General features: G+C 44.8%; 1 long non-coding RNA gene across 1 annotated transcript in view; it reads left to right on the top strand.

The window, feature by feature from the left end:
• The window catches only part of LOC142842617 (uncharacterized), a 66,338-nt gene extending 43,706 nt beyond the window's left edge, over positions 1-22,632 (top strand). The window contains exons 2-3 of the long non-coding RNA XR_012909413.1: positions 16,534-16,790; positions 21,328-22,632. This is a non-coding gene — a long non-coding RNA (uncharacterized LOC142842617). The remainder of the gene's footprint in view (positions 1-16,533; positions 16,791-21,327) is intronic.
• The last annotated feature ends 3,408 nt before the right edge of the window (positions 22,633-26,040 follow it).

The following is a 26,040-nucleotide window of genomic DNA, read 5'->3' as shown; positions in this document are numbered from 1 at the left end:
TTTAACTCCCTGATTTACTTACAAAGTGAGGCTGTTCTGGAACCTAAACCACTGTCCCTTATCTGCTATAAGGAAGATGCTGTGCTAATCCCAGTCTCTCCTGGCTGTTGTAAGATCTTCTCTTCCCATAACGGGGTAAGACGGTACCTCCTTCTGGGCACCTTCCCACCATCTTCCCAGCCTTGCGGACTGAGGACTCCTGCTCCAGCAGAGACAATTCCTAACTTCTGTGGCCCTTGGCCATTGTGTGGAAGTTGAACGGTGGGAATACATGTCTGGGAAGTCAGCTCAGAATGCTGTTTTCTGGTTTGCTTGAAAACATCCCTTCTTCCTTTCAGCTAGAAACCGGAAGTGAAGTTACTTCTGGTGCCATGTTCGGAGAGGAACCTGGTCTGATGTGTGGCTGTTGTACTCCATATCAAGAGCTGTTTTTCCAACAACTGTGTCAAGGCTGTGAAGAATGGTTTGAAGCATTTTCAGGGCTGGATCCATGCTTTCCACATTCTGAAGTTTTGGTCACTTAGACTTCTAGAGGTAGAGATACTGGTAAGCCAAGATCTCAAGTATCGAGGTCCCATTCATGGGTTCTTCCTCAGGTTCTTAGCTTGGAGTTGGTTTTCTTAATAAGGGAGCTTGAACATTATTTAAGTTTTGGGCCTTCCAAAATCTAAATCAGTCTCACTTTCAGACAGAAAAATTTCTTTTTGCCACTTGGCCTCCTCAAACCACAGACCAAACAGGGGTGGCAAACAGTTGTTATATGCTAATACTAGGTCACTTGGCTAGAGCTCTCTAAGTATAGCACTGAGAAGAATTCCGAAGAGCTGCTGTTCTTCAGTAAGTGCAGATTGATTAATAATGTCTGCCTTGGTTGTAGGCAGGGGTGGGCCATCTTGGCAGTCAAGTATTTATGGGCTGGGCAGTCATAGATGATGTTCTAGTTTGCTTGCTATTGCTGTGAACACCATGACCAAAAGTAACTTGGGAGTGTTATTTGGTTTACAGGACTGGGCCACAGTTGGACATTAAGGAAAATCAGAGTAGAAAGTCAAGACAGGAAACTGGAGGTAGGAACTGAGGCAAAACTTTAGAGGAATGCCACTTACAGGCTCGCTCCCCATGGTTTTCTCAGCCTGCTTTCTTGTATTGTCTGCCCAGGGGTGGTTCTACACACAGTAGTATGGGCCTTCCCCTGCCAATCATTAACTGAGAAAATGCCCAACAAACTTGCTTGCTGTTTGATCTGATGAAGACATTTTCTCAGTTGAGGTTTCCTCTTCCTAGATGACTCTAGTTTGTGAGGTGACAACACACACACACACACACACACCACCACCACCACCACCACCAACAACAACAACAAAACAAACAACAAAATTCAGCACAAAGGTTTGTGCTCTGGTCACTCTTTGTTTTACAGAAAGACTGTTTCACACATTTGTTTGGCCTAGCACTGTAGTGATATTTCACTTGTATTTTAATAAAGAAAGCTTACCTGAGGCTCAGAGAGTAAAACAGTCGCACTGACCAGCCTGACAGACCAGGCAGTGGTCGCACACATCTTTAACCACAGTAGCCACACTAGTTTGCCATAGAAACATGGCAGTAGTGGTGCATGTCCTTAATCCCAGCCCTAGAGAGGGTTATAAGAAGGAAGAGACAGTTCTCCCTCACAGTCTTATTCTAAGATTCCTGGAGGCGGGATCACCATTTCAGACTGAGGTAGAGGTAAGAGCTAGTGGCTGGCTGCTTTGCTTTTCTGATCTTCAGGTTGAACCGCAATATCTGTCTCTGGGATTTTATTCTTTGTGACGCATAGCGCAGGCACAGACCTCTAACCTTGAAGGACACTGCCCTTATCTAGGTCTATGTTCTAGAGAAGGCGTCTTGGTCTCTGTTTTGTACACATGTAAAAGACACACTAAGCCGTGATTTCCCACATCAGGGTCGTCTTGCTTTCAGAGGACTCTCTGCGTTCTTGTTAGCAAAGCCTTGTTCTCCTGTCACATTGGCGCTTCATCTTCTCACGGGCAGCCTGAGAAGCCATCTGAAGATTTTCCATGTACACAGCTAAAAATAAAGAAAGCCTCAGTGTGGGTTATCAAAGAAATGATTCATCCCACATCAAATTCAGTTTTCAGAACTTTGTTTGTTTTTTGTTTGTTTGTTTTTATTCTGAGCAAGTTCACCCTCAATTACTGGGTTGCCAGTAACTAAAATTGAGGTGTAAAGCCAATCTTGGTGGGTGATTAGGAGTCACCAGTGCCCACTATACCACACCACCTGGTTGGTATTAAGGTGGCTTTTCCTTCTGGGAATTACTGGTTTCACTGAACATAGCTTCAGGCCCAACATGGACAAGGGAAGACGGAGGGTCCAAGGAGGGTACTTGGTACCGGCATACCCAACACGAAGCAAACACTTAATACCTTTTTCCTTTAGTCCTATTCCCTGTACCTTGGAACCCTGTCCTCTGGTAGCTACTGAGGTATCACGGATAGGAGGAGTCATGGGCTATAAGGACAGCCCTTCTCTATTGTCTAAGATAGTGTGAGCCTACGGCTTTGTCATCTGTTGTCACCTGACCCCAGCGGTGGGAGGAAGGAGCATGGCAGAGATGAATGGCCTAGCTTCCTGTTCTGAGGAACAGAAAGGGACCCAGTTCTTGAGCATACCAAGGTGAGTCATAGAGAGAAGAGATAGGACAGCATCCCTGAGGCTGTTCCTGAGCTCTGTGTATGTCCTCTGACAGTGCAGGTATGGGCCTGGACCTTTTAAATGGCCAACGAGGGACAGGTCTGTGCAGAAGTGGAAACGGAGCTGACATTGGCACCGCAGCCCACAGAGGCAGGTTAGAACTTGATGCTTGAATGTAGCTGGGTTAACATCCCTCTAAATAAAAAAATAACCCCTGCAGAGGAGTTAAACACAATTCAGAGTCTCGTGGTATGAAAGTAAAAATGCGTACGTTGTAATAAAAATGACTTGGCACATGAATAAGCAGAAAAACCAGAATCTTCCTAGGGGAAAGGCAAGCAATAGATCCCAATGCTAATATGACAAAGGCACTGGACTTTGCAAGGAAAGACTTTCAGACCAGTATTTAAAGACATTATAATGAGTGAGAGAAAACATTTGCGAGTAAAAACGTCTTCCTTTCTTAGCAAAGAAATTCATATTCAAGGAAAAAGCTACATGGAAATTTGGTATCTAAAAAAAACATCTAAATAAAAAACACAGAGACAAACTGAGGGATAAATCACATATGAAAAAGAGAGAAAAAAACTATTTAACTGAAGACAAACTCAAATGATCCAATTCAAATAAATACAATATTTTATGAGAAAATTCTGTCAACATAACTGAGGATACCCTGTAAGGTATGTGTTGAAAGTCTGAGCAGAGAAGAGGAGAAAGGAGGCAAGGAAAATATTTTTCTATTGTTGTATAACAGATCACCACAAACTCTGTCTTAGAACAAGATCCATTTGTTCATCTGGTTCACTACTATGGAGGTTTGAATGAAAATGGCCTCCAAAGGCTGTGGCACTATTAGGAGGTGTGGCCTTGTTGGAGAAAGTGTGTCACTGTGGGGAGGGCCTTGAGATCTCTCCTGCTCTAGCTTCCCTTAGTGTGACACAGAGGCCACTTCCTGTTGCCTGCAAGATGTAGGACTCTGAGCTACATAGCCAGCACCATGTCTGCCTGCACACTGCCATGCTCCCTGCCATGATGATAATGGACTGAACCTCTGAACTGTAAGTGAGCCATCACAACTAAATGTTTTCCTTTGTAAGAGCAGCCATGGTCATGGTTCTTCACCGTCATAGAAACCCTAACTGAGACAACTATGGAGTAGCAGTCTGGGTCTGCCTCCATGGGATCTCTTTGCCCTGTCTTGGTTGGAATTCAGAGTCATCATTGTGAGGCTGCATTTACAGTTCACACCCTCTTTAAACTCATGAAATGGTGCAATAGTTTCTGGAGCTTGCCAGTGTAGAACATTGGGGGAGTGTGGGCACAGCGTACGACCGGGCACCACAAGGAAGGGTCTAATGGCTTGAAGAGACTCGAGTTACACTGGGCAGATGGTTCTGCACGTCCAGAGCACAACAGGAATGAAATCACACTGCTTTTTGAGCAGGAGCTGTGACAAGGGCTGGTGAAAGTCAAACTGTCTTGTAGGAAAGAGTGAGGATGAATTTTCAGACCCAGGGTGGTTTAGGGAATAGAGGTCAACAGTATTTGCAATGGTTTGATCCAGTCCCCATGTCTATTGTCCAATGTATGGACTAACCGTGGACGGATATGTCTGTGGCCAGATTGGACTGTTGTGCCTCCAAAGCCAATTGCAGATGCCCTGACCTGCCACAATGCTGCTTTCACTCTCCCCAAACTCACAAGAGAAAGATGGACTTTAATGTCTCGCAGACCGTGAGATGAGTTGTTCTCAAAGTGTCCTCAGTTTCCCTCTTCCCTCATCATCCTGGAAGTCAGTAAGGAGATGCAGATGGAATCTTGCGCCAGTAGAATCCTGTTCACACTTCCAGTACTGCCAGGAAAAAACCCCATTCCTTTCTGAGAGCTTTCTCGATGATGCCAGGCTCATTAAAGATACTCTCTTTCTGAAAGCCATTTCTTAAAATTCCTTCACAGAAGCATCAGTGTTTGAACGACCGTATTGTGGAAATGGAATCTAAACAGGATTCCCCAATTTTGGCAAAACCTACACCTTTACACATTTGAGAAGTGAGTTTTTCAAGCCGAGTAAGCTCATACCCATACCAAGGCACTTCCTTATTAAACTTCTGAAAAACCAAACTCTTGAAGGAAGCCAGAGAAAAACAACTTCTTACCTATAGTGGAAAATGTGGTAACAGTGAACTTCTCACCAGGAACTATGAAAGTCAAACACAATATAATAATAATCTGTTTCTCTGGGACTCATTCACTTGCCTCAGCCCTTTGCACATTCTGAGGCTGCTGTTGTAGCCGTGGACCAAGAGGGCCTGGCTACTGCTCAAGCTGTTGGCAGACTTCTGAGTCATTTGTGCGAGATTGATTCTGTAGGCATGCAGAAGGCAAGTGACACAGATCACGGAGGCGTCCACCCAGACTTCAAAGGAAGGTCTAGGAGGCCAGGCAGTGTGTGGCAGGTTTGGAATCCCTGCAGGGAGTCCCAGAGAGGGCAAATACGAAGCCAAAAACCTGAAGCCAAAGATGCCAGGGCGATCTCAAGAAGTTAGAGTGTGGGTTGAGAAAAATCGCAGGCAGCCTTCAGAGCCAGCTCAGCAGAGTCCCTAGGGACTGCAAATGGCCAGCTTTTTACAGAAGAGCAATGCTGCTCAAGCCTGTTGGAACTCAGATATGATACCACACGCCTGGATGCCTAACACGGAGCTGCAAGATTTAATGTCTGTCCTGCTGCGCTCTGAGTTCGCTCCAGTCATCCCTTGTTTCTGTGTTACTATTCCCGTCTTCTGGAATTTCGCCATTATATCTTGGAAGTGTGTGACTTGCTTTTTTATTTTTTACTTATTCATTTTTTTAAACTTGTGTTTTTCCCCATTTTCCCCTTTTATTGAAAATAGATTCTTTTCTCATACAATATATCTTGATTACAGTTTCCTCTCCCTCCCACTCCTCCCAGATCCTCCACATCTCCCCTCCCCTTCAGGTCTGTCCTTTCTGTCTCTCACTAGAAAAGAACAGGCTTCTAAGAGATAGCAAGATGAAAAAGTAAAATATAATAAGATAAAACAAAAAACATCACACAGAGGCTGGACAAGACAAACCCAATAGATGAAGAAGAGCCCCAAGAGCAGGCACACAAATCACAGGCCCACATTTTCACACACTCAGGAGTCCCAGAAAGACACCAAACTGAAAACTATAGTTTGTTCTCTGAAGACCTGGTGAACACCCATGTTGGCTCTGCGTTTTGCTTGTGGCTTCAGTCTCTGTGAGTTCACATGAGCTTTGTGTAGCCGACTCAGAGAGCCGTATTTTCCTGCTATCCTTCATCCCCGCTGACTCTTACACTCTTTCTGACTCCTCTTCTGCAGAGTTCCCTGAGCTCTGGGGTGGGAGTGGGGTGTGATTTGATGGAGACATCCCATTTAGACCCATGTGTTCCAAGGACTCTTTCTCAGTGTAATGTCTGGCTGTGGGTCTCTGCATTCATTCCCCCCTGCTGCAGGAAAAAGCTTCTCTGATGATGGCTGAGCAAGGCACTGACCTCATTAGGGGTCATTGTATTGACTCCTCCTCCTCCTCCTCCTCCTCCTCCTCCTCCTCCTCCTCCTCCTCCTCCTCCTCCTCCTTCCTCCTCCTCCTCCTCCTTCTTCTTCCTCCTCCTCCTCCTTCTTCTTCCTCCTCCTCCTCCTCTTCTTCCTCCTCTTCCTCTTCTTCCTCCTCCTCCTCCTCTTCTTCTTCCTCCTCCTCCTCCTCTTCTTCTTTGGACTAATATTAGGTGTTTGTTTACCTTAGGTCCCTGGTCTACCCAGTCTCTGGTTCTTGGTCACCTAAACAGTGTTGGGTATGGGTTTTGTGCTGTGGACTGTGCCTTAAGTCAAGTCAGACATTGGTTGGCTACCCACAAGTTCTGTGCCACCATTGCCCTAGCATATTTTGCAGACAGGACAGATTGTAGGTGAAAGATTTTAGGGCTGGGTTGGTGTTTATTTTTCTCTTTTGGTAGCCGACCGAGTAACTTTCTGCACCAAAGACACAAGAATATTCGGGTGAAACTCCATGTAGGCACCAGCTCAACTTCTCCATGTTCAGTGACTTCTGTGGGCGCTGCCCTTGGCAATGGGGCCCCACTGTTTACAGAGAACAACCCATTGTTTCAGCAAATGCCTCAGTTGTTTGAGTTGTTTTTTCACTTTTATAGGGACTTATCGTTAAGTGTTTCCCTGAGCCTCAGAGGTAACTTGGATTTGGAGTTTTGAGTAATTCTGGAACCTTTGAGAATTTAGAAATTCTTGAAACAGGACTGAATGCATTTTGCATTGTGAGAGGGACAAGAGGGTATTTGAGAGTTGGCATGTTATTGTTTGGTTATGAAATGTCTCCCATGTTCATGAGTTGTCACCATATGGAGATATTATTAAGTGATGATCGTATCACAAAGGAGCTACCTTATCAACAAGTTAGCCCCTGGATGCATTCATAGCTGGGTGGATTGTTGGGAAGCAGGTTCTGCTTAGAAGAAGGTCAGTAGAGCACATTTTTGGAGGTTATACTTTGTCCCTGGTACCTTCCTGTCTCCTCTCTGCCTCTGGTCCATCATGAGGCAAGCCCCTTTGATCCTTACCATCATGATTTTCCTCCTTATACATGGGCCCAGAAGTGACAGGGCCAAGTGGCTCTGGATGGCAACTCTGTGCTAGTCACTTTTCTTGTTCCTGTAACCAAATACTCAATACAAAGCAACTTCAAGGAGAAAGGGGTTATCCTGACTTAAGTGTGAGAGGAATAGTTCCTTGTGTGGAAGGTGTGGCTGCAGACAGCTCTGAGGTGGTGGGAGAGCCCTGCTTGCTCACGTCCTGTTATGTCAGAAAGTAGACCGGGGACAGAAGCATTATTTGGTTGCAACTTTCAAGGCTCCTCTCCGGCAACCCACATCTTCCAATCAGGTCCCAACTCCCAAAATTTCTTCCATTTCCCAGAGCAGGTGGAAACCAAGTGTTCAAACACAGAATCTGTGGAAGATGCTTAACATCTAAACCACACAGCCTTTGACTTAGTGCGCCAAAATAAATCTTGCTTACACTGTTTATTGCAAGTAGGTGTCAGTGTTAGAAATTCAACTGCATGTATCTATATATCTTACACACACCCACACACGTGCGCGCGCACACATCTGTAGGCTAAAGGTCATAAACAATTGTTTAAAACAATTGGAAAAGACAAATAAACGAGGAAGCACTATTTCTCTGACTGAAAAATTTGAGATGGCAAACATAGCGGTTCAGTCCGCTTAACCTTTTGGAGTTGGCACAGTTCCAGCTGACATTCGTGTTAGACTTTTACTTATATAGCTGACTCAATGTCAAAGCTAGTTTGAGAAGACTAAACTAAAAGAAAAAAGATTACCACTCAATTTAAAAAAACTATAATAATTAAAGGATTCTGATATTGGCAGAGTTCGGCGCATAGATCAATGGGACAGAACAGATCGCCCAGAACTGACCCCTGACAGCAGTTTATAGGCAGTTTGGTAAACAAGGGGCATAGTTTTTAAAAGTGTTTTTGAAACAATGGGATATTCATTTGAAAAATAAAAAGAATGTTGATATAAACCTTGAATTTATAAAATGCAATATTAAATGTAAACCATGAAATGTTTACAAAAAACAGAAAACAAAAGCTTCAAAATTAGGTTAGCCACAGAGGTCTTAAAACATATCCAAAATATAACCCGTGGAAAAAAAATCAGTAACTCAAATGCCACTCAAATGAAAAACTTTTGTTCTGTTGCAAATACTACTATTTTGGAAATGAAAATTCAAGTAAATTATAGACCAGTAGAAATTACTTGCAAATCACATAAATCAAAGGGTTTGTCTTCAATATATAAATAACAATCAAAATTCATGGGAAGAGATGAAACGGCTTAATGACAAATGGGCTGAATACTTGGGTAGTCAAGTTATCACCAGGTAGGATGGGATTCCTGACCTGCTCCAATGGCTGGCTAAGGAGGGGAGTGTGCCTGTTACCTACGAAGCCCAAGGTGCAATCACCAAGACCTGAGCTAAAAAAAGGGAAAGTCTGAAATAGCAAATACCACAGTTATCAGTTCTGATGAGGGTGCAGGCCAAATGGGCTACGTGTACTTTTGTGATGGGAGGGTAAAATGACCCAAAATTATAAAAATGAGCCTGGAAATTTCTTATAACGTTAAATAGTGACAGTCCCGCTCCCCAGTCTCACTGTAGGAGATGGGATTATGAGAATAATCCCGTAATTTTTACGGCAATAAGAAGAAATAACGTTGCTAAAACTAAAGCTATTTTTCCAACACAGAGAAGTCAGTCCCCAGATTAGGTCCATGCCATCCCATCTCTACGTCACCAGGAGACCAAGGGCAGAGACTAGCTGCAGGGCTCCGTGAGTAGGAATGCAGGGGATGGTGGGAGCTATGTGTATAGCTTAACAGACAGCGATTAGAACTCACACATTGTGTACCTAGAAATGCTGTTATCCATCAACACCCACCCATGTCTGCAGTTGTTCCTAACGGGCTGTCAAAATAGGAGGCAGTGAGGGCCTCGAAGGAGGGCTAGGCAGAGCCAGAAAGCACTAAAAAGGTTTGTGTGGAGGGTCGTGGGACAGTATACTCCTCAGTGGTGGCTAAAAGGTTGTGTGGGTTTACCATCCCTGCCCTGGGCTCGTTCCCAAGGCTATCACGGCTCAAGGGTGCTGGCTTCAATCTCCTTGATGGTAGGCGGACTCCTGAGACATATAGGAGGACAGATGGCCATTGGATACAGCTTAGAAACAGACACTTATCCTTGATTTGTTGGCCTGTTCATTCCAGCATGGTTCTGGACCCTGGAAAGCCCCAAGCTGGGGAGTGAGAGCTCCCAGAAGGGAGAAGGCAGCTCTCTACAGCTGTTAGATGGAGGAAATGCTAAGTTAATTTGATAAAAATATCCTCTGAAGGGGAGTGAGTATGGAAAATACTTCTGAAAATTTAGTCAAATACAGGCCATTGCCAATAAGAGCAGCTTCCCTTGTTAATGGCTGGGTTCAGGCTAGCAGGGCCCCTCGGGAAGACAACAGTCCTTTCCAGCACAGCCTACGTCATTGAGCACAAGAAGCACCTGAGCATGCTAGCATGCTTCCCCTTTACTGTCCCTTGTTCTGAGACCAGCTGGAAAAACCCCTGCCACGTTGTTTTCCTCCTCTCTTCCCTGTAGCTCTGCTCCAGAGTGTGGCCTGTGCTGCCTGGGTCGTGTGGACTGAGTACAGGCCAGGTATCCCTTCCTTTTAATGGTCACCACGTTCAAGACACAGGAGGAGGTCGCACAGCCTAGGTCTTCCCAGGAACAAGAACAGGGACACCACCAACACAGCAGGGCGTAGGAGAGAAACAGACCGGTCTCTGGCCACCCTCTCTGCACATCCTCAGTTCAAACTGGAAGGCGGTGTAAGTGGCCATTGCTTCTCTGGGAGCAACTTGCAGGAAGGTGTGTAGATTTGCTGAGCGTGCATGTTCCTCCAGTCAGATGCTCTCTGCAACCTGACATCTTGTGCCTCTGTGGCGTCTACTCTTCCTGATTGCTCTTACCTCGCACAATCTCCTGGATAGCACTGGGGCTTCCATCCAGGTGGGACTCTGTGAAGATCTTCCAGTTAGGAGCCATAGTTCTGTAGCCTGAACTCCCTTACGTATTGCCTTGCCTGGGAAACACAGGCCCGGTTCTCTCTCCTGTCAGTGGGCAGGGGCAGCACACTGTGCTCCTCAGAAAGACTGTGGCCTGGCATAGGTTCTTTGGTTTGAATTCATTCTGCTTAAAACCAAGTATTGTGTTTACAAAACAGAAGATTTTCTCCTCCATTTCCTGTTCTTACAGTTCATGGCCTCTTGAAGAGGCCCCTGAAGCGGCAAGGCAGGCTGGCACGCAGCCAGGGATTAATAGCAGGTGGTTTGTTCTGATGCCCCACTGGCTGGAGACCAGGGACGCTGCCAGGTGGACATCCAGGATGCCAGCAACCCCCGGGTGGGGACTTTGCTGATCTTCCCCTTCCTACCATTCTTCTTCCTCACCAGCACCCACGGCCCCAAGGCCCTTCAGACCAAGGAGAACCCTGGGTCAAGGTAGAGCTCAAAGCATTGGCCATTCCCAGATAAGCAATGCCTGTTCTTCACATGGCTTCTCTCATTTACAGCAGCAGCAAAGCAAGGCAGTAAGGATTTTACCTTACCGTACTTCCACTGGGAGGAATGTAATCTAGGACGCTTATAAGGTAACTCAAGGAGTAAAATGAAAACTAAGGTAAAACTACGATCCCAGGCCCCTACCACAAACTTCATCATGACTTCATTCTTCTCTCCCGGAAAATCAGTCCCAGACTATAGACAACACCTGTTTCCTGGCTACCTAAGTCTCCTAGTCTCCGGATCAGCAGGGCTGGAGTGACCCGGGCCCTCGTTACAAGGTCACAGCATACACCTAGAGCCATTCCGCCTCGTCTAAAATCTACCGGAGTGAGGAGAATGGAGAGAAGGAGGGCAGCAGGAAGGGTCATGTGACAAGAGGAAGGACAGATGTGGAGAATGGAGAGAAGGAGGGCAGCAGGAAGGATCATGTGACAAGAGGAAGAACAGATGTGGGAGGCTGGGCACGGTGCTCCACAGGTTGGTTGCTATGGGAGCCAGGAAAGACACTGGGAGAGGTCACAGGCTGGTAGCTGAGCTTGGAATGAGGAAAGTCACGTGTATAAGTGGGCATCTTGCTTTAATCTATACCCGTGTCTGTATACAAATCTGCACCATCTCCACTTGTACCCACAGTTACATCTGTACCTGCATCTCTATCCGCACTGCTTGCTCCTCCTGCATCTGCCTCTCCATCTGCATTTAATCTTGACTTCCTAGGGGTTCTTCTCCGATGTGCTGCTGCCTCTGACTTCAGGGACAACACTTGGCGGTAGAAGAGTTGAGCCCCGTGGGTGCCCTGGAGGTCGGTCCTTTGCTTTCTCTCCCGTCTTGTAACTTTTTTCTTAACTGTGAGAACAACAACAAAAACTGCCTGGCGGAAGAAACTTAAGTACCAGTCTATTGCGGTAGGGATGGCATGGTGGAGTGGACGCTGTTTCAATCAGGAGCCGCAGCATGGTTCATTCATCTCTTGGTGTGTCAGAAAGCTAAGGCTTGGTCTGGAGTTAGGATAGCCTACAACTGTGTGTCCTCATCCCGAAGACATGATGTGGGTGGGGCCTAGAGCTAGTATACCATAGATGTCTCTCTTCCCAAGGTTTCTCCACCTCCAAAAGAGTGCCTCAGCCTGGAAAATAGGTATTCCAGCACAGGAGCCCGTGGGGAAGACCCTGTATCCTGAAAACAGCATCTCTCATCAGTGAGCCGTTGCTGCTAAGCATCAGATCCCAGGGCCTTGTGCTTTGCCAAGAATCCATCTATGTCCTTCATCTACCAGTATAAACCTGGGAGTTTGTGCTGTCTCTCCGCAGTGTCTGCGCTGCACATGGGAGCACGGTCTGAGATCCTGAAGGGCAGACCAAAGAAGAGGTCTCGGGGAGGGACTCCTCGTCTATATAGAAGCTTTAGGAAATTATAGATATGATGGTAAATTACCAGTGTCAACTTGACAGAATCTAAAATGACCTAGGAGACTTGTCTGTAAGGGAATTTCAAGGTTGGATTAATTGAGGAGCAAAGACTCATCCTGAATGTGAGTGCCTGGTTCCATACTGGACAAAGGGAGTGACTGGATGAAACGCCAGCGTTCATCCGGCTTCCATTCCTGACTGTGGATGTATTGTGATCAGTTGTTGCCTCAGGCCCTTGCCATCCCGCTTTCCCACCACGACGGACTGTATCCCTTTAGACCGTGAACCAAAATAAACCTCCTTCCTTCCTAAGGTTGCTTTTGTAGGTATTTTGTTGTAGCAAAGAGAAAAGTGATTGTGTTGCATCAGAAAGGACCGTCTGGCTCGGGTTCTTCTTTATGACTTATTATGCCAATCAGCCTGGAGGGGAGCGGAGGCAAACTAATTATGGCTTTGTGTTTGACGTGGAAGGAATATTTTCAAAGTTACATTTCATACAATGAAATCATCTTAAAAAGCGTCATTTGCTGGTAATATTTAAACTGACCATCGGGCACATGGGATGTACTAGTGGCTACCACCATGGCACACCTTTGGGGTGAAGCTACCCAGTCACTGACCACCCTACATTGTCCCTTCTTCCAAATCAGTTCTCTGTACACAAGGTTGTTCCCTGGCTCCCTGTAGGCCGGGAATCTGCTTGTTTCTCAGAGAGCTGTGCACTTCTGCAGAGCAGGATATGGGTCACTGACCATTGGAAAGTGTTGCTGTTTCCCAAATACCAGGGAGAGTAGACATTTGCCCCCCCGAGTTAGCTTGACCTACTGTGCCTTTATAATTCATGCAAAAAGGCCAGTTTCCCCTTCTAATGTGACTGCCTACTTTTAAAGTGGGGACGGATTGTATCTCAACCCCACCCTCTCCAGGGCCAGCACAATAGTGCTATTCTCTCCTGCTCGTGGCTCAGAAATGTGGTTCCTGTAGAGGTTGGCTTGAAATTCTAGCCCCGGGTGATAAGAAACTGTCGTTACAACTGCCCTTTGCTGGGGTGGAGGGTGTGTGGGGTGTTCACATAAAACAGTTGGAGAGGCAAAGCCAAGTCCGCACACCCTTCATTAGCAGTGACCCGGGAGCTGCAAGGGCTCTTAGCAGCGACTGTTGGCATTGGCAGGGCAGTGAGAAGTCTATGGTGAAGAAAACAGTGCATGAAGTCTGCGCTGGCTGATCTGTGAATGTCTTCCGCCAAAATTCAATTTAGATTACAGTTTTCACATCTGTGTGCTCATTGTCTGATCAACCAGAGACGGCTGTTGGAACACTCCGCTGCTACCTCCCCGTCTCACGACTCCAGAGCCTCCCAGGGTGGCAGCCCCTTCTGGAAACTTCAACATGCGTGCACTCTGGCAGACCCCTCGCCACTTCCCCTTGGAAGTTGCCTTTTGTTAGTAATTGGTAGTGTCATAAGAATGCTGCCCCAGATTACACCACATGCTCCTCAGACGGCCACTGCGGTGCAGGGAGCATTCCGGTGACTTGCGTTCGCTTGCCTTCAGCATCCAGGTGCATTTGTGCTGTTGTGGCTCTGTGACTCCTTGTAAACACAACATCTCAGTCGTGTGTGGTTGAAGTCAATCTATTTTGTCATTTTGAATGAAGCTGAAGGAAAACAATCTGTTGGGCAGCTTGAATGTTATTTCTAATGAAACTAATGAGAAACGGGTATAAGGTGCAACCTTAGTTCTTAGAGAGAGGCACTAAAAATTCCTGATATTTTTATATATTCCCAGTATTCATTTCTTGAGTTATTGTTTGGGCTTGCCACTTGCTGTAAGTGACCTTGGGCAAGTTTTAAACTCCTGGTTTGGATCTGGTAGGAGGGCAGGGTGGAGAATGCTTAGGAGATTCTGTTGGTAATTGTCGGTTCTCCCAAAGCTGAGAGGCGAAAGAGAAAAAGGCCCTGTTTCCAACCCAGGCTGGGAAAAGTCAGAAGAGCGAGAAGAATGTTCAGTTCATCACTGGTCATGGGACTTTAGCTCGATCAACACTAGCCAGAAGTCAAATTCGACCCTTTTGGGTAATCATGATCCCAGAGTTCCATATGTCCTCCAACAGGGAGAAAGAAGGGCATTGTGGAACCGAGTTGAAGGTGAAGAGGTGGTGCAGGGAAGCTCTCATGTGAATGCAGAAATCATTGCAGAATTGGAACCCATGTTGCTGACTTCTTGGGGAGAGTGGCCTCCAGATCCTCACAACTATGGGAAATATTACTATGATCCCAGTCTGCGCTATAAGAATATGACTCAGACCTGGTGAAGAAAGGCCCCAGGTTTTATGTAAGTGGGCTGCAGGTTATGGTCTCAGATGTGCCCACAGCTGTCCCTGCCAACTCAGATCACAAAAGATGTCACCCCACTCTGGAAATGTTCATACAGACAGCCCAGAGGTATGTGTTACAAGGGTAGGCATCTCTTAAATCAACCACACTGACATCACTCCCAACACAGGTCGTGACACTGACAGACAGACATTCTGTAGCGCTGATTGCAAATTCTGACTAGTCTACCTAGAGCATCCTAAACTTTATCTTCCTGCCTTGCTTTCAGGGTCCAGGAAGGAGAGGGCCGTCCCAGCGGGACTCTGGACCCTGTAGTCACCATATGTGGATGTTCAGACCTTGAGGCTGCTTTTCTCTTGCTTGTGGATGACTGTTGAGGAGGGAGCGTTGTGGTCTTGCATTTTCCTTCTTCACAGTGAACCTTTAATTTGGACAGCTGCCACCTAATGAAGAGTAGTTTCTGGCTAACGACTGCCTTCCTGAAAATGCCAGTGATGTTTTTGAAAAAAAAAAAAAGACTTAAAGAAATTAAGAATTGAAATTGCCATTAAAGAATTAAAATTCATTAGAAGCCATATCTAAATTAGTTAAAAACAGCACTCGTGATTGAGGCGTGGAGCAGAGAAATGTAAATCCCTTGGCGTTATGGATTCTCTCTGCTCGGTTTAGGGTTATTACTCACCTTCTGCCTACTTCTGCTTCTCTCCAGGGTCAGGTTAGGCTCTTGGTGTGCTCACAGGTCAGAGTCTACAGAGGACTTGCATTCTCTCTGGAGTCCAGTAAATCCTTCAGCACAACCTTAGGAGAAAGAGGGTGGAAGGTTTTAGCTGTTGGTCTTTTTTTTTTATGTGTGTGTGTGTGACACAGAGAAAGAGAAAGAAAGCAAGAGACAGAGACGGAGAGGGAGAGGGAGAGGGTGAGGGAGAGGGAGGGAGGGAGAGAGAGAGAGTGCACACTGTCTGTTTGTATGGAAAGTGAACGGGTACATGGCCAAATCGCTGGATCATCATCTGAACAAAGAGTTCCTGATTAAGTGGAGGATAAGGGACAGGAGCTGCTGTAAGTTTCTATGTCACATTTTTCTGTGTTGACTTTTTTTTCTTGATAGTTATTCACTTTCTATCACTATGACAAAAACCTTAGAAACACTGAAAGAAAGAAAAATTTAAGAATTTATTTTGCACTAGTGAAATTGGTCCCTGCCACCGAACCTGAGGATCTGAGCTCAATCTCTGGGAGCCATATGGTAGAAAGAAAGATCTGACTTCTGTGTGCTGTTTTCTGGTCACCACATATGGAATGTCTCTCTCTCTCTCTCTCTCTCTCTCTCTCTCTCTCTCTCACACACACACACACACACACACACACATTACCACACATACTACACACACACGCATGCACACTAAGCAGATAAATAAAATATATGTTTTTAAAGATTTATTTTGTTATCTGAAGGCTCAGTCCTTGGTCATCTGGCTTTATTGGTATTGGGGAACTGCTTACTTCATGACACCCAGAAAGAAGAAAGAAAAAGTCAAGAAGAGCAGGCACAAGACACATCCTAGAAAGGCATGCCCCCAGTGACCCTCTTCCCTCCTTTCATCCCTTTCCAATACCGCCATTAGTTGGATTATGAGCCTATCAGGCAGAACCTTCCTAACCCAGTCACTATCTCTAACCAATAGCGCTTTGATAATCAATCCTTACACTTGCAACTTTGGGAGGCACTTTATATCTAAGCCATAATAAAAATTGTTTCCTTAATTACTCAAAACAAATCATAATGCATGCATATAAACAAACCATTTTCTTCTCTTTGCCAAAGAACAAATCACAACAAACAAAACGTAAAGGGAAAACAATGTTCTTAAGTCATACCTTCTGTGATCCAACAGAAGCAGGTGTTGATGCTGGATAGTGGGACCCCTGGGAAGGATGCCTTGGACAAGTGGAACTGCTGATCTCTCTGCTGCATAAGCTTCGCAATGTGCATGGCATCTTCTTAAGAGCAACAAACAAACAATGCCATCACCATCAATGAAGCAGCCTGTAAGGAAAACATTAAATAGTTAACCACAAATAAGATGCGTGCGTATTCAACTAATGCTTAAGAAGATGTGGCTGAGGCTGAGGGACAGAACTCCAACCTTAGGTGAGCAGCTCTCCCCTCTGCCATTCTTTCAGCTTCTTCCTGGGTTGATGTGGGATGCCCTTCTATATGTGTTGCTTTTATTGGTTGATGAATAAGGCTGTTTTGATCAATGGCTTTGTAGGAGGTCCTTCTGTCTATGTGTTGCTTTCATTAATGAATAAAGAAACTGACTTGGCCTATTGATAGGGCAGAACTTAGGTAGGCGGGGAAGATGGAAGTGAATTCTGGGAGGAAGAAAGCAGAGTCAGAGAGATACCATGAAGCTGACAGAAGCAGACGCTGGAAATTTTACCTGGTAAGATACTGCCACATGGCGATACACAGATTAATATAAGAGTTATCCAATAAGAAACTAGAGCTAATGCGCCAAGTAGTGATTTTAATTAATACAGTTTCTGTGTGGTTATTTTGGGGTTAAGCTAGCCATGCAGCAGGGATGAACAAGCAAGCCTTCCTCCTACATGGCTTAGCAGAGTAAAGCCAGGCGGGAAATCTGAACAGTGATCTATAGACAGAATAGGAAGAGTCAGGCAGATGCCAGCCAGTCACTGAGGGAACAAGACATGTAGAAAATGAGGTAACATCATGGCCACATGACAGTACATAGTCTATTCGAAATGGGGTCATTGAGAGCTAGCTAGAAATACACCTAAGTCATTACCCAAACAGTGTTGTAATTAATATAGTTTCTGTGTGATTATTTGGGTCTGGGCAGCCGGGTAATGACAAAGTAGTCTCTGCTTACACTAGGGGTTTGGTGTGAGCCTGGACATAGTTCTTCCCCAGTAAACAAGACTGTTCCACAGGTTATGGATGATGCCTTCAAGAAGCCATGACCTTGGAGGCCAGTGTGAGCCCAGATAAGCAGAACACCAGGAAGTTACAACCAATCAATGAAGAGAGGTGGGAGCTGCTGCAACAGCCAGGTTCCTGACTTACACTATGCTGTCTTTAAGGCAAGGGAAAGCTTTTGAATATCTCTACCAAGGAGAGAAAGTAGCAACAGAATGAGGTTAAAGTAAAGTCCTAAAAATTATGAGAAGGAATCGCTATTAATAAAGCAAATAATTCAGAAAGTGGTGGTAATAAATGCAAGAGATAGCAAGAAAAATACCTGGAAAAGTTTAAGAGGGGCTGCATGCCACCACAAGACAGGTGAGACAAAGGCACATGCAAACTTACATGTGTGTGTATGTGTGTGTGTTTTGGTTTTTAGTGGAATACAGCTAAGCCACTCTTGGAAATATATATTTTAAACATATTTAACTGAAAGTAATAACGGCAGAAAACAAATTGAGCTTTCAGGTCAAGAACTTATAAAAAAAAAGAAAACTAATGGAGTAAATCCAACGAACAAGAAGGAAGTTAGTAATAAAGATACAAGAGAGACAATTAAATAGAGAACAGAGCAAAAAGAAAGAAAAAGCAAACAAACAAACAAAAAACAGAGCCTACAAAACAATAGAAATGATCCACAGAACTCAAGTCCTGCTATTTTATAAGGCGTCTGGCAAGACCGAGAAGGAACAAAACATGAGCAAACAATATAGAACCGGAACATAAAAGGGGAAGGCAGAATAACTAGTTACAGTTATAATAGTGCTTTAGCTTCAATTAGTTACAATAGAAATAAGAAATTAATCAAAGAATATTATGAACAACTACACTAATGAGTTTGCAAATGTGGACAAAATGGATGCACTTAATGGAACAACAACAAAAAAAGCCCAAGAAACAAAAAGCCAAGCCCACAATGCCAAGACTGACAAACCACGTGAGGAGTTGCAATGGGAATTAAACCTTATTGTTCTCACAGAATCCAACTCAGAGTTAGTTTTAAGTTGTTTTGGAAAATAGAAAATGGTAAAATAAATAAATAAATAAATAAATAAATAAATAAACAAACAAATAAATAAATAAAATGTCTGCCTTAGTACAAAGCTATAATCTTGGTTCCAAAACCAATGAAGAAAAAAAGGTGAGAGGAGAATGATAGGTTCATTTTACTTGTGAGTATAGATGCAAAAAAATTGATAAAGTATGGGCCCTACTTAATCCAGCACCAAGCAAGAGCATCAGAGGGCTTGCTTTGGGGGAGCAAGGATGGTTCAACACCAGAGAAGTTTTCAATACAGTGTTAGTGGACTTAGAGAAAGGTCACCATTCTCCTAACAGATGTCTTCAAAGACTTAGAAAGCTTCTTCAGCTTTCCAAACATCAGTGCCTAACCCACTGTCAACCATATATTGGAGAAAAACCTCCTTCTAAGACTGGAAACAGTACTAAACCATACTCCATGGCAATTTAAAGTATGTAAACATACTATGTTGTCAGAGCAAAAAAGTTAAGAGCTTGAAGTGAAGAGACATGCAATTTCATGATCTATGATGATTTAAATGAAAACATGAGATTTAACAAACAAATTAGAATTGTCAGGAGTTCAATGAATTCTATAATCTTTTTCAGATTTATGATACATGCACAAACTCGGAAACCATGAGAAGATTTAATGAAAATAAGACATGCTCACTCTAGCAGCCAAGATCCTGAAGCCACTAAGGGACTTATATAACAGGAAATGTGCAGTGTAGAATTCCATGAAAGATTATCAGAAAAGTTCTTATGAAAAATATTTCATGGGAAGATCTTATGCAGATAGATTTGGAGGTGTCCAAGCTTAAGTTCTCACCATAATACCTGTTTATTCAAAACAGTACCGGACTAAAAGTGAGAGCCGTGCTGGGGGCACAAGTTAATCATTCCTGCCGCTCCAGAGACTAAAACAGAGTTCAAAGCCAATTTGGTGTACATAGTGAGACCCTAACTCAAAATGCAGAGGTTGGAAGTGTAGTTCAGTGGTGGGACCATGGATTCAGTCTCCAGTCTTCTGAAAAACAAAAATACCTCAAAAACGTGATAGCCATGATGAGATGCTATATACATCCAAAAAATGTATGTGGACTGAGAATACAGTATACAAACAAGTGTGTTCGCATGCATGTGTTCAACTTAAAGGTAGAGGAAGGGAAAACAGAGAAAAAAAAGAAGTAAATTACTGAGTTAAATGTCTTAAATGTACTAGGTGGGTTATGACCACTGTCTACTGTATCTGAGGTCCAAACTTCTCTCTCTCTACAAGGCCCAAGCTGGTCTTAAGCTCACAGTCCTTTTCCTGGATGCTGGGATTGTAAGTGTGTGCCATCATGCCTGGTCCAACGTTTTTCCAAATGACATTTTCATACAAAAATGTTCATTAAGTGCAAGATAATAACCCCACATGGTGTTTAATCAAACAACCCTAACAATGAAAGAAAGGAGTGCCAGAAATTTTGCTGAATGATATATTGATTATCAAAGACTGGTATTGCCAAAGACCTTAGAAAGGAAAATTTGATTTCATCTACTTTTACCTTGTTTGTTGATTATAGAATGCATCATATTTTAATTGAATTTATAGACAACAGAAATAGTTGAGAAAAGAAAAATATGCATCAAAACATGGTTGTTGAAAGATAGCTAAGACCAAGACAGACTAGGAGCATTCTTGATTTCTGAAGGATCAAAGACAAGAACCCACATTATTAAGAAACTCGCTAGGGGCTGTCCTGCTCCAGGGTGGAGCATCGTCAACTGGAGAGAGACTCCGTATTAGCTGCAAACACTCAAGACTTGGCCTGCAATGCTCTCCTTCTGCCCTCCTTTTTGTCCTTGCTCTGTCCTTGGAGATCCAGGTTTACATGGCTGGTAGCTACAGTGTCAGACATACCTCCTGGTTTTTCCTGAATACAGGTTCCAACATTTATAAAGTTCTTGTTTTCCCACTTCTAATTTCAGGACAGTTTCTTATGAATCCTGGTAGGATTCTGGGATCTACTAAGACTCTTATTGGTCATTGGATTCAGCAGAGTGGGGAGGTTGCTTTCTTTCTTCCTGAATGTGGGGGAGTAATTCTACCTGCTGAGCCTCCCTTCAGCCTCCCCTCATGCCTTGGTTTCTTTAGGGAGTGTGTAGAGGCTTGCCTCTCCCATCATGCCCTCTAACTTTCAGCTGGCTGTGTCTCCAGCCAAGCATGGTAAGGATCCCACCCCAGGCCAAGGGAAACCAAGTACAGCCGAGTCATGGGGACCTTTTCTGGCATATGGGGAAGTTGAGGCCACAAAGGTGCAATGACCCCTTGAAGTCAGTCTGTCTGGTGTTGACTCACAGGAGCAGGCACCATGGCCGTAGTGACATGTGGGCACAGAGTAGCCTTTGATGTAGATCTCTCTTCTCTCCGGTCTCCATGCCCAGGACATAGGAGCATACAGGCATAGCCAGGAAGGGGTAATGGAAGCTGTTCTGTTGGGCGGCCCTTCTAGGGCAGTGGAGACTCTGAAGAGGCCAGTATTTTCTGTTCTAAATATGGACTAAGGGAGACAGTTATTTTTAGGCAGTAAATGGTAATGATTAGACTTTTGAGATTTAAGTATTCATTTAGTCATAAAAGCTGAAGTCACGTGATACAAAAAAAATAGTTGCTTCCTCCCTTTGATGACAGGGTCCTTTCAGGCAGTGACTGTCCTTTTGAACGGGATCAGACCTCCACCCCAGGGTCCCAGAGAGAGAGGAAGACAGCTGACATCACTGTCCTGCTTGAAGGCGACTACTGATCTGTGACTAAGGGCACGGCTGCCACTCCCAAGGCTCTCCTCACTGTGACCCTGCTCCTCCCTGGGTCCTCCTTACTTTGCTGCTCCTAAGATGAAGGCACTGTGCACTGTGTCTGCAGACGGCAGCTTCGTAGTATCAGGGAATGCTGTGTACTGCAACACCGTGAAAACAGTTGGGTGTTTATGAGTCTCAGAAATGTGAAGCTGGGCTGGGGTAATAAAGCCATCTCCAGAGCATCTCCAGTTCCAGAAGGAGTCATGATGTGGGGGATAAAGAAGAAAACAGACAGTTTAATTTGAGGAATCTGCCTTGGGGTGTGTAAAAACCCCATAATTACATGCCGTCAGCCCTGTTTGGAAGCAGTTCCAGGCGTGGGTGTGAGGACATGGAGTGTTGGGGGCTCTGAAAGAGGAAAGTTTCTGCAGAGGTGTACAGGCAGTGGGACTTCCTAAAGAGAGCCATCTTAGAGACCATCCAAGTCAGACTTCCCATCCCAGCTCAGATAGGATTCAGTCACACCCAGGTATCACTGCCGCGGTAGACTAGCTTGATAATGCATTCCTCGTCAATATGAGGCAAGATTGCTCTACAACGTGCCCAGAGCTGTAAGTAATTCACAGGGAGATCCAGGAGCTCTGGAGGCTTGCTTCAAGTTAGACAACCAAGTAAAAAGTGAGTTTGCAGAGAAGATATGTTTATGGGGATATTAGGCCCAACAAATAGGTTGGACCCTGAAGGGCAAGTAAGCTATGGCAGGACCTATGTGGGCAAGAGATGTTTGGTGGTGTGGGAGAGAGGGAGATCATTATATAGCCATACTTGTCCATGTTTTGGTGAGTGGAGGCATCTGAGTGCAGGGGAGGGGCTTTGTGGGTAATACATCTATGGAAGGAAGTGCTGGTTGGTTTTTATTCTACACTTGATACAAGCTCGAGTCGAGGAAGAGAGAAAAGTGAATTGAATAATGGTCTCAATCAGACCAGTCAGCGGCTACGTCTGAGATAATCTGTGCTTTATTTTATTTTAATATAATGTTTTTATTAATTATTTGAGAATTCTGAAAGAGATCTTGACTGATGATTGGTGTCGGGAAGGTCAGCCCACTGTGGGCAGTACCATGCCGGGCAGGTAGGCCTTGGTTGTCTAAGAAAGCTAGCTAAGCGTGCATCGGTGAGTTCGCCAGGTGAGAGACAGCTTCCCTCCAAGAGGCCTACCTATGGTCCTGTGTGAGTTTCTGCCCTGACTGCCCTCGGTGATGAACTGTTACCTGGAAGTGTAAGTGGAAATAAATCCTAACCTTCCCAAGTTTCTTTTGGTCATTGTATTTAATTATAACAACAGAAAGCAAATTAGAACATACGAGTTAACAGGTGATGGGGAAAGATTTGTGGGAATACAAGGTGGGGATGAAGGAAGACAAGGACCGCATGGCAGAATGCCGTCACCCAGAGAGAATGGAACGAGGGTCCAGAAAATGTCACAGAGGCTTCTCCCACCAGACAGAGCCACCATATTGGATATTTGGTCAAATCCACAGTGACAAATGTCTGAAAATCCCCACTTAGACCCACAGTGAACACTACCTGGGAGTCTCTCCCCAGATAGAAGCAATAAGGAATATCTAAGAATTCCAAGACAGACATACCCACAGTGAAGGAAATCTGCTGGCCATCCCTCTGTGGACAGAGTCACAGTAAGGGGAGGGTATCTGGGGGTCACCCTCAGTTAGAGCCATTCTCCCCTGTCACAATCCCAGCACCTCAGTGAGGGGCTTTTTCTCTGTTCCTCTCGAGTCTCAGCTATCAGGAGGGATGTCTGGGGATGTGTGTCTGACCTCTGGACACATCCATCAAGTAATGTTCCCTGATGATGGATTGGCAATTCAGTATATTTTGTGTATGGCTATTAGGCAGTATCCGGCGCTTGGGATGTCTTCAATGGATGCTCAGCATCAAATCCTCAGTGTTCTGTAGGAATCTTGAGGAAACCTAGGTACCTCAACTGGGGAGTTAGTATCTCCATTTGAGCCACCATATGGGTCTTTTTGAAATCATCATTTTCTGTTCAGCTAGTAATTTGCTTAGGTATAGTTTTCAGTTCAGTGCCTAGAATTTTCTAGAATTATATGGACTGGGCAGCAGATAGTGAACCACCAGGAGTCTCCAGGAGGCCACACACTTACCAGAGGGAGGGCAAGGAGTATGGTCAGAATGGAAGTTAAAGAAGATAGCCTTCCCCTATGCTAGCCCCTCAAAGCCCATTCTGGCCAAGGATGGGTGAGAATTCAGTGCTAATACTAAAGGGAGGGAATCTGGTCTCCCTAGGTACCCACTGACAGGGTGGTTTGTTAGAATTCCTAAGGCAAGTTGCTTCTATTTCCTAGAGGGTGACTGACTGGCCTGAAAAGTGCCGGGTGAATTCCAGTGCACTGAGAAGGCAGGATGTGGCTGCTCGCCATCAGTGTGGTAGCAGGAGGAGGGCACAGAGTGTGTTCTTATTCTATCCTTCATTCTACAACAGTCATTTAAGACACAAATTCAATCAGTCATTAGAGATAGGAAGAGTAAGCCCAGGCCCCTCCCTTCAGGTGACTATAAGACAGGGACATGGGTTCTCACAAGTATGTGCACACCACATATATGAGATATGTTCAGATTTCTGTTCCCTTCGTGTAGCCAGGAACTGTGGGTGCCAGAATCAATAACGTGGCTCTCCACACCTGGCAGGTTGCATAGCTACCACCTGTGAGCTGACTCGGGCTCACTGGACTCCCATGGCTGAGTCGTAACCAGGAGTGATATGATCTCAAATCCTGAGAACCAGTGAGGTACTGAGAACCTGAAGGTCCTCTTTGTCAGGTATGATATACACCACCAAAGTGTTATCCTTGACCTCTCAGGTCCTGTGAATTCAGGGTTCCAGACCCTGCCTACCTCTGGGGACACACGGAAGATGCTCGAGAGGTGAGTGGGTGAGGCATTGCAATGCTGCCATTTTCTGTTGCTGGGATCTAGGCAACCACAGAAATTCCTTACACCACAGAATCCAGATCTGTAAAGGACCACACCACAAAATCATGGAAGAGGCAGTTTCAGCAGGCTTAGTCCCATGGACTGATGTAGCTGCAGGGACAAATAGTAGACATTTTCTGGTCTGTGTTGCAGGGAGAGACAGTCATAAAAGTGATTTGATAATGATGTGTTAAGCAGGCTCCCCCAGCCACATTCTTAATCTCCGTTCCCACGTTGTCCATGGGTCTTGATGGAGCTTCCTGTTCCCAAATTGGTGCCACCTTGAGTTCTTTTCATTCTGCAATGTCTCTTTTGTTCTAATTAGCTTTAACAGTCAACTTGACCCAGCCTGACGTCATCGAGCAGAGTCTCAGTTGAAGGACTGTCCATATCATGGTTACCTATGGGCATAAATATGGAGAGAAGAACTATTCTGATAATTGAGGCAGGAGGACTCAACCCATTGTGGGTAATGCCATTCCCCGTGCAGGTGGGTTTGAACTTGTAAGACAGCGAGTTGAGCACAAGTTCATGAAGCCAGGTAGCCAGCATGGTTCCTCATGCACTTCTTTTGCTGCGAAACCAATTCTGTACAATTGTGGAACTGCAAGAAGGCCTGACTTCATACGTATGAGCTCCGGCCTTGACTCTTCTCAGTAACGGGCAGTAACATACAAGCTCAAATAAACTCTTTGCTCCCCTAAGACATTTTTTTTGTCATAGTATTTTATCACGCATTATAATTAAAACTAGAATGTCCTTTAAGAGACATTAGCAGTCTGGAGAGGTGACTCAGCCATTAAGAGCACTTGTTACTTTTCCAGAGGGTGCAAGTTTCATTCCCAGTACCCACATCAGATGTTTCACAACTGCCTGTAATTCTAGCTTCAGGAGATACAAAGCCCTCTTCCCATCTCTCTGGGTACCTGCACGCATGTGACATACACTCACACAGACACATATACATATATCTTTTTAAAAAGAGACATTAAGAAAAAAAAGAGACATTAAGATGATTTTTTCATAATGCATCCATATTAATAAGACGATTTGGTGGTGGTGAACTTATTGGGGGCAAATATGAAATGACATAGTGACATCAACACTGTTTTTGGGGATTTGGTGGTTGCTCTATGGAATCCGATAAGACTCACACCTTACTAGACCTGTGATCCTTTCGCTGTGGAAGGGGAGGCACTTAAGGCAAGAGTGAACAAGCCAGCTGGAGGGAAATTTAATCAAAGGCTTCCTTCCCTGATTCGAGGAGAACCTGAAAGTTCATTACAACCATCTGTGTAGAATGCTTATCACAACATGAAGGGCGTGAAGACCCTGATGCCTGTCGTGACCATTGCTAAAGTGACATTGAATGGTGGTGTCACTGTTTCCTCTATATAGCCAGAGGACACTCATCACTGGATTTAGGACCTTACCAAGTTAGTGATGCGTACCATGATGGTAAGCTTCAGTGGTGATATTTCAGTCAGTTGGTCAAGGCTGTGGCTGTAGATCCCATCTGTCGGGACTGGCACAGATTGGATCTCGATCAGAGGACCAGGCATAGGATGTAGTCTGACCTGGTAGTAGTA

The sequence above is a fragment of the Microtus pennsylvanicus genome, chromosome 1, assembly GCF_037038515.1.
Source record: "Microtus pennsylvanicus isolate mMicPen1 chromosome 1, mMicPen1.hap1, whole genome shotgun sequence".
Lineage (NCBI taxonomy): Eukaryota > Metazoa > Chordata > Mammalia > Rodentia > Cricetidae > Microtus > Microtus pennsylvanicus.
The sequence above is the reverse complement of the archived record's forward strand: the minus strand, read 5'-3'. Positions and strand labels throughout refer to the sequence as shown.